The 9,344-nt window shown below is 38.2% G+C and overlaps 1 non-coding gene across 1 annotated transcript; it reads left to right on the forward strand.

Moving 5' to 3' along the window:
- Positions 1–4,753: 4,753 nt before the first annotated feature.
- TRNAW-CCA (transfer RNA tryptophan (anticodon CCA)) lies at positions 4,754–4,826 on the forward strand. The gene has a single exon. It is a non-coding gene; the product is annotated as a tRNA-Trp (tRNA).
- The last annotated feature ends 4,518 nt before the right edge of the window (positions 4,827–9,344 follow it).

Genomic DNA, 9,344 nt, shown 5'->3' on the forward strand with positions numbered 1-9,344 from the left:
ACACATGTATTATTTATTTCAGATTAGTTATTTTCATCTGAGGCTACCAAGTAATTTCTTCTTAACATTTGGCCTACATAAAATTAGCAGAAACATCTGCTATCTGCAAAAAGGCTACAGGAAATGATCTCTAAAGTTCTTTCTTGGCTTTAAAATAGGTCTACAGTCTTTGGATTCCTTCCTGTAACACTTTTAGAATGACTTGGACTCTTTTCCAGTGTACTTGGGGCAGGCTTCTTGTATAGCCTGAAGGCAGGACAGTAGCTTGCATGATCTGTCACCTTCCCTTGGTCTGAGATTCACTGGTGACTTGTAGGGCTCTTATAGCCACAGTTATAGTCTAATATTGGAATTCTCCACAGTCTACTACTTGCAGAAGTTCAACCTCTTTGAGACAGTTGCAGTAAAAGAATTATATCAAAAAGAATTTGCTGAATTATGACTACAAACAAAACTAGCTTTGTGGGGACAAAATGTGCTCCTGTCAAGGGAACCTTATGTTTGTTTTCCAGCCTCTCCTCCCAGGGTTTCACTTCTAATCTCTCTGCAGAAAGAAACATTTCAACAGGGAAACAAGCTGAAACTGAGACAAGTCATTTTAAGTTCCTGAACTCCCATCCCTACCTCAGAAAGAACTCCTCTGTTCACAAGCTAAAGCTATCCATAAAGCTAAAGCCTGCTTCCTTCCCAGAACAATTCTGTTTGGATGTTGGATGCACACCTTCCCAAGCACTGTGGGCTACAAATTCAGTAAGTTCAGTAACGTGAATGTCTTTCCACAGTTGGAAAGTATTTTATACTTTTGTGTTATCAAATAATGGGATAGTGTCTCATATTTTATTGATAATATTTAGAATGCTTACTATCATAAGGGAATTTGGGAGTTACAGTTAAATTGTTTTATCTGGATAATATATGACTCCACTCTGCGAAAACAAAGTTCTTTATATACAGTATACATTCTCATAATTTCCAGGCTGAGAGACTTGAGAAAGAGTAGGAATATCGTTAGTTCTCATTCTATAGATGGAAATAATACAATATGGAGAGGCAAACATATTTGCCAAGACAGTGATTCTCCACTCCATTTTAGGGGTGTTCCGGAGTGTATCATGGGATCTCCCAAAATTGCTCTAAAATTCTCAAAACCAAATCCAACTTAATTGGCTTTAATTTTTTTTTTAATCCCAGCATTTTAGGGTTAGGGTCAGGGAGTTTTACAAAACAATTTTCTTTTTTAAGTAGGACCAATGAAACATCATAACTCAGTTGATGAAGAATCCACCTGCAATGTAGGATACCCCAGTTCGATTCTGGAAGATCCACTGGAGAAGGGATAGGCCACCCACTCCAGTATTCTTGGGCTTCCCTTGTGGCTCGGCTAGTAAAGAATCCACCTGCAATGCAGGAGACCTGGGTTCAATTCCTGGGTTGAGAAGATGATCCCCTGGAGAAGGAAAAAGGCTACCCATTCCAGTATTCTGGCCTGGAGAATTTCATGGACTGTATAGTCCATGGGGTCACAAAGAGTCATACATGACTGAGTGACTTTCACTTTCAATGAAACATCAAAAGTACAAAAGCTCTAGAAGTCTGGAAGAAGTGAGTACCAAAAGAAGCATGAAAATAATCCAGGTCAGGTACTGAGATGTATAAACTCAGGACTCTTTATTTCTGAAGGCAATGCATTATGTGACGTCACATCTGAAGATGTTTCTCTTCCAGGCATGCTTTTCACAGCACTTGGGAATTATCCTAATGGCCTTTTATGGTGACCTGATTTTTTTTTCTCTGTTAGAGAAGTGAGAAAATATATGTACACTTGAACAGTGAACATTTTAATTTGGCTGGAGCACAGACTCATTATGGGGTAATTATGTCAAATACACTTGGGAAGTTAGGTTGGGGCCACATTTTGAAGGATCTTGAATACATACTGAGGTGCTCCCACATTTTCAACAGGAAGTTTGGCAGCACTGGAAGTTTTTGAACAGCAGCTGGAGAAGAAATGGCCATTTAAAATGGCCAGAGTTAGATTCTACGACTATTAATATGGCTAGAATGTGTAGGTTTGGCCAGATTGAAACAAAGAAAGACTGAGAGATCAATCAGCAGCTTGCAACGATCTGGATGAAAGTTGTTATGGAGGTTGTCCACCTTTACTGTGGGCTTTGTCATTGCGCTGATGTTTAAAAGCAGGTGATGAGACTTCCCTGGAGATCTAGTGATTGACTCAGCACTTTCAGTGTTGTGGCCTGGGTTCAATCCCTGTTCAGAGAACTAAGATCCTTTAAACCACGTGGTGCAGACTAAATAAACAATAATAATAATAAAAACATATGAGGTGTTGCCTCTTCAATTCCACAGATTTTCTTGCTCTTTTGGCTAAGATTTTGCCTGGCTCAATTTAAAAAAATGTTTTGCCTCACCTTTCAGAGGTTCAAGGGCACTTGTTCAGAATGTGCTTCTCAAGCTGTGTATAGTACTTTTGGCATCATGAAGTCTATGAAGTTCCATGTCCAGTTTGGCCATCTTCAGTTTATTGCCTTGAAAGAGAGGGCATCACTTCACACAGGCCAGCTCTGAGCAGTTTTCCCCATGCATGCTCTTAGATGTGCTATGTGTGAGCTTGAGCAGTGAGGCCTCAGTCCATTCTGATGTTGGGGGAAATGGAGGATTTTTCTGTGATGTTTGACAACCATGATTTGACTTATATTTGAAGAGGAAAATATAAAGGCTGTGCAATTCTAACCTCAGGTTTTCTGCCCCTAGAAATTTTTTACTAAGAACACAGTGGCTTGGGATACCCAGAAAATATTTTGATTTGTTTCACTGAAAAAATTATTGTTTGCATATCTTTTGTTATATGAACTTTTGGCCAAGGAGATTTCTCTCTTTATATACTTCTTATGATAGACTAATTCCATCATCTCCTCACTAAGAGAAACAATGCTGAAAATGGTAGAATAGCCCTAAAGTTATGGAAGTAACATAGCATCCATAGAAACCTTGAGCAAGTACCATGAACCTTGACCGTTATGGTTAATTTATAAGCCCTTGGAAGTGAGATGGGATGTGTTCCTTCACTGTGAATCAAAGGAAACCTATCGTGTCACAGGTAAGTTTATGTATCGATGCCATATTGACTTTGCTGCTACCCTGTCCTTACACAGACATCTGGTCCCCACTGCTCTAGTTATTATGATGAGTTGTGTATTTTTATTTCAGAGACCTGTTTGAATCATTTAATTTCTATTTTGACCTACCTTTATTGCTGTCCACGTCTGCCTCATTCCACTAGGTGGCACACTTACCCATGAAATTGCTGTAGCCATACCATCACCAGTAGAGAGCTGCATTGTGCTTTTTCTGTGAGGAGGAAAGACTTCTGGGGTGCGGTGTGGGTACCCTTGTCCCTCTACTCCCAAACTGGGCACCAAGATGCTGTTTCATACCTGCCTGCCCTTCAAAGTCTCATAAATGTTAATTGGTGCCATGGCAGGCAAGGGCAAGATTTGAGTTAAGCCACAGTCCTGGCCCTCCCAGAGTTTGCAGTCAATGGTGCCAGGGCCAGGACAGGGGGCAGATTGCAGAAGAGCTAGAGAAGGGGGCCATGGCAGGGAAGGAAATGCTTCTGACTGGAAGCTCTGTGTGACTAGAGGTTCTAAAGGCCTGGAGGTCTGAGACTGATTTGTGTGGCTGTTGGCATAGGGTGAGGGGATCCCTGGCAGACAATGTAATGGAGAGGCTAGCATCACTGCATTATTTCACCAGCAGTGCCCCTTGGTTCAGCCCCACAGACTTGGAAAGAAAGCAATGGTCACAGATGCTTCCTCCTGTCCCAGAACTGACTGGGCTCTCCCACAGTCTCAGTAACAGGAGATCAGATGAGTCCCCACTGTTCCTGAACCAGCGAATCCAAATATCTGTAGCTCTATCATTTGGTTTTATCTTATGTTTTATTTTTGGAAAATAAAAAAAAAAATAGAAAATCATCCATGGCTGATTCATATCAATGTATGACAAAACCCACTGGAAAAAAAATAATAATAATAATAAAAAATAAAATAAAATAAAATAAAATCTCAAAAAAAAAAAAAAAAAAAGAAAATCATACCCACAAAAGAAACCACCTATGTTCATACCAACAGAAATTAACTATTCTTCGTGTGTTGATATTGGGGCTTCCCTGATGGCTCAGCAGGTAAAGAACCTGCCTGCGATGCAAGAGACACAGGAGATGTGGGTTTGATCCCTGGGTTTGGAATATTCCCTGGAGGAGGCAATGGCAACCCACTCCAGTATTGTTGCCTGAGAAATCCCATGGACAGAGGAGTCTGGCAGGCTACAGTTCATAGGGTCGCAAAGCTGTACACTACTGAGCAATGTGTTTATATATTGGTTTCTGAAGTTTTCTATGTTTATACTTTTAAAAAATTATGCAAACCCCTCCACAAGGCTGTGATTCATGAAGGGTTATATGTAATTTTTCTAAATTTTTTTCTAAAAATTACATAGATATTACATTAATATATTACCCCTTTTCTAATTTATTTTAATCTATATCCTTCCCACTCATAACAGGACCAGTTCTTGGATTCAGTTATGGAATACCAACATGCTTAGACTTAAATGCCTCACAGCATGATGGCAGCAGAGAGAATATTTATGTTGTTTTACATTTTCTCTCTCCTTGCTACTTAAATTCAAACTTAAATTATTTTCTGGGGTTTAAAATTATATTTTAGGGAATTCCCTGGTGGTCCAGTGGCTAGGACTCCATGCTCCCAATGCAGGGAGCCCAGGTTCAATCCCTGGTCAGGGAACTAGATCCCACATGCAGCAACTAAGAGTTCGAATGCTACAACTAAAGATCTCTCACACTACAATGAAGATCGAAGATCCCACAAGCCACAACTAAGACCCAGAACAGCCAAATAAATGAGCATTTAAAAAATAAAAAATAAAATTACATTGTCGAAAAAGTACAAAATGCAGAAAGATGAAAATAAACAAATTACCTGTGGTCCTATCACTTGGAGAGAACCAGAATTGATGTTCATTTTGGGTATATTTCTTTCCAGTCTTTTTTCTACATAGTTTTTAAACAAATTTGCTTCATATTGTACTTAATGTTTTATAATCAGCCTTTTTCACTGAAGGTTTTATGATTTAAATATTCTTCTACCTCATGATTTGTAATAGGTGCCCAGTATTTTATCCTATAACTATAACTAGAGTTATGTCATACTTAAAATTACTATTGCTAGACATTTGATTTGTCTCCTTTACTTCTTTGGTTATTATCATAATGTATGTTCTTATACATGAATCTTTCAGTGACAGTATCAATATCAGAATAAATTTCTAGAAGTAGAACTTCTCAGTTAAATAGTACGAACATTAAGCAATTCTTTTATTGAATTTTTCTTTATCAAAGTAATATATGTTTTTTATAGACCATGTAGAAATCACAGGTACATAAAAAGGAGAATGAAAAAGGACATAAATGTCACCCATACTTTTACCTCTCAGAGATAATCATTATTAACATTTTATTAAAATCCTTCAGTCTTTTCTCTGTACTCTACATTTTCATTCATAAAGCTTTTTACTTAATATATTCTGAACTTTCTTTAAAGTTTATTATTCTACACCTTCAGTGGTTACATAGCATTTCATTGTATGAAACTACAATTTATTTGACCAACTCGCTATTGTTAGACATTTAGATTATTTTTCCCTAATATAAGCAATGTAGAGATGAGCATTCTGTGGCAAAATCTTTGCAAAAACCCCTGATTGCTTCTTTTGAATAAATACCTAAATGTGCAATTGTTCCAAACGTAGGCACATTTTTCAGGCTTTTGATGAATATAGCTAAATTGCTCTATAATAATTCTCATATTAGAGGCAGAGTATGCCCTTTTTATCTAAATTCTTGATATCACTGAATTTTTTCCCAGTTTGACTGCAAAGATTTAATATCCTATTTTAAAATGTACATTTATTTGGGTGCTATTGAAATTGAACTTTTTTCTATTCTTTACTCTTGTCCACACCATCGTGGTTATCTTGATCGTGAAGATCTTTGTCCAGATAATCATGATGGTGTGATCACTCACACTCACCTAGAGCCAGACATCCTGGAATGTGAAGTCAAGTGGGCTTTAGAAAGCATCACTACGAACAAAGCTAGTTGAGGTGATGGAATCCCAGTCAAACTAATTCAAATCCTAAAAGATGATGCTGTGAAAGTGCTGCACTCAATATGCCAGCAAATTTGGAAAACTCAGCAGTGGCCACAGGACTGGAAAAGGTCACTTTTCATTCCAATCCCAAAGAAAGGCAATGCCAAAGAATGCTCAAACTACCGCACAATTGCACTCATCTCCCACGCTAGTAAAGTAAAGCTCAAAATTCTCCAAGCCAGGCTTTAGCAATACTTGAACCGTGAACTTCCAGATGTTCAAGCTGGTTTTAGAAAAGGCAGAGGAACCAGAGATCAAATTGCCAACATCCTCTGGGTCATCGAAAAAGCAAGCAAGTTCTAGAAAAACCTCTATTTCTGCTTTACTGACTATGCCAAAGCCTTTGACTGTGTGGATCACAATAAACTGTGGAAAACTCTTCAAGAGATGAGAATACCAGACCACCTGACCTGCCTCTTGAGAAAGCCATATGCAGGTCAGGAAGCAACAGTTAGAACTGGACATGGAACAACAGACTGGTTCCAAATAGGAAAAGGAATATGTCAAGGCTGTTTATTTAATTTATATGCAGACTTTATTTATTTAATTAAATTTATTTAATTTATAAGCAGTCACCCTGCTTATTTAATTTATATGCAGAGTACATCATGAGAAACGCTGGGCTGTAGGAAGCATGAGCTGGAATCAAGATTGCCAGGAGAAATATCAATAACCTTAGATATGCAGATGACACCACCCTTATGGCAAAAAGTGAAGAAGAACTAAAGAGCCTCTTGATGAAAGTGAAAGAGGAGAGTGAAAAATTTGGCTTAAAGCTCAACATTCAGAAAACTAAGATCATGGCATCCGGTCCCATCACTTCATGGCAAATAGATGGGGAAACAGTGGGAACAGTGGCTGACTTTACTTTGGGGGGCTCCAAAATCACTGCAGATGGTGATTGCAGCCATGAAATTGAAAGATGCTTACACCTTGGGAGGAAAGTTATGACCAACCTAGACAGTATATTAAAAAGCAGAGACATTACTTTGTCAATAAAGTTCCATCTAGTCAAGGCTCTGGTTTTTCCAGTAGTCATGTATGGATGTGAGAGTTGGACTATAAACAAAGCTGAGCACCGAGGCATTGATGCTTTTGAACTGTGGTGTTGGAGAAGACTCTTGAGAGTCCCTTGGACTGCAAGGAGATCCAACCAGTCCATCCTAAAGGAGATCAGTCCTGGGTGTTCATTGGAAGGACTGATGTTGATGCTGAAACTCCAATACTTTGGCCACCTGATGCGAAGAGCTGACTCATTTGAAAAGACCCTGATGCTGGGAAAGATTGAGGGCAGGAGGAGAAGGGGACGACAGAGGATGAGATGGTTGGATAGCAACACCGACTCAGTGGACATGGGTTTAGGTACACTCTGGGAGTTGGTGATGGAGAGGGAGGCCTGGCGTGCTGCGATTCATGGGGTTGCAAAGAGTCGGACACTACTGAGTGACTGAACTGAACTGAACTCTTGTCCAATTTTCTGTTCTGATACAGATTTTTTAAATTTCTTTAAGAAATTTAAGAAATTTTAAATATTCTTTGTCATACATGGAAGTTTTCTCTTTTGGCTAATTGTTGGGCTATATTATATATCTATATGTTCTAATATTAAATTGCACTCCTAAAATAATAATCTTTTGCTTATGTTGTAGTATTATTTTTGTCTTGCTGAATTTGATCTGCTGGTATTTTACTTAGGATTTTTGCATCTATGTTCTTAACTGACATTAAAATTAAGTTTTCTCTGTGTTTTGTACATGTATTAATTATGTTTTGTGAGCAGGATAACTTTAGCTTTATAAAATGAATGGTGCTTAGTTTCTTCTTTTCCTCTAGGCTGGAAACTACTTTTAGAGGATGGAAATTATCTGTCCCTTGTAAATTATAAAGGAGTTTTTCATGAAGCTACCTGGACACAATGAAATCATTGGAGGAAATGTTTTTAAACAGCACATTCCCACCCCCCCCCCCAAGTTTTCTACATCTTTGTGATTCTAATTTGCTAAGTTTCTTAGGAAATAATCTATTTTATTGAGATTTTCAAATTCATTAACAATATCAAGATTTCTTGAAATTTAGTACATATACCATACAATTCATCCATTTAACATGGTTTTAGTATGTTCACAGAGCTGTATATTCACAGCCATCACCAGAATCATCACCAAAAAGTTTAGGACAATTTCAAAATCCCCAAACTAAACTCCATAGCAATTAGCAGTCACTCTCCATGTCCCCTTTATTCCCCCTAGTTCCTAGGCAACTACTAATCTGCTTTTTGTCACCATAGATTTGCATACTCTGGACTTTTCTTATATTAATAAATGGAATCATATGATATGTAGTCTTTTGTGACTGGATTCTCACAGTTAAGGTAATGTTTACAAGACTCACTCTGTTTTAATATGGACTAGTACATCAGTCTTTCTTTAACTTTTTTTTTTTTATCTTTTAATTGAGGACTTTAATCCATTTATTTTTATTTATTTTTTTTTAATTTTTTATTAGTTGGAGGCTAATTACTTCACAACATTTCAGTGGGTTTTGTCATACATTGATATGAATCAGCCATAGATTTACACGTATTCCCCATCCCGATCCCCCCTCCCACCTCCCTCTCCACCCGATTCCTCTGGTAGACTTTTATTTTTAGAGCAGTTTTACTTTTACAGAAAGTGAGCAGATAGTACAGAGTTCCCATATACTCCTCTCTTCTTACTCCTCTGACCATAGTTTTCTCCACTAACATCTTGAATTGGTGTGGTTCATTTGTTAACTAAAGTTCATAGTTTACATGAAGGTTCACTCTGTGTGTTGTGCAGTTAGTTCTGTGGGTTTTCACAAATGTATAAAGCGAAGTTGCTCAGTCGTGTCGGACTCTTTGTGACCTCATGGACTGTAGCCTACCAGACTCCTCCAACCATGGAATTTTTCAGGCAAGAGTACTGGAATGGGTTGCCATTTCCTTCTCCAGGGGATCTTCCCAACCCAGGGATCGAACCCAGTTCTTCGGCATTGCAGGCAGACATTTTACCATCTGAGCCACTACTCTATCCACAATTACAGTATCATATGGAAGTTTTGATGAGTAGTTGG

Source organism: Dama dama, chromosome X (assembly GCF_033118175.1).
Source record: "Dama dama isolate Ldn47 chromosome X, ASM3311817v1, whole genome shotgun sequence".
NCBI lineage: Eukaryota > Metazoa > Chordata > Mammalia > Artiodactyla > Cervidae > Dama > Dama dama.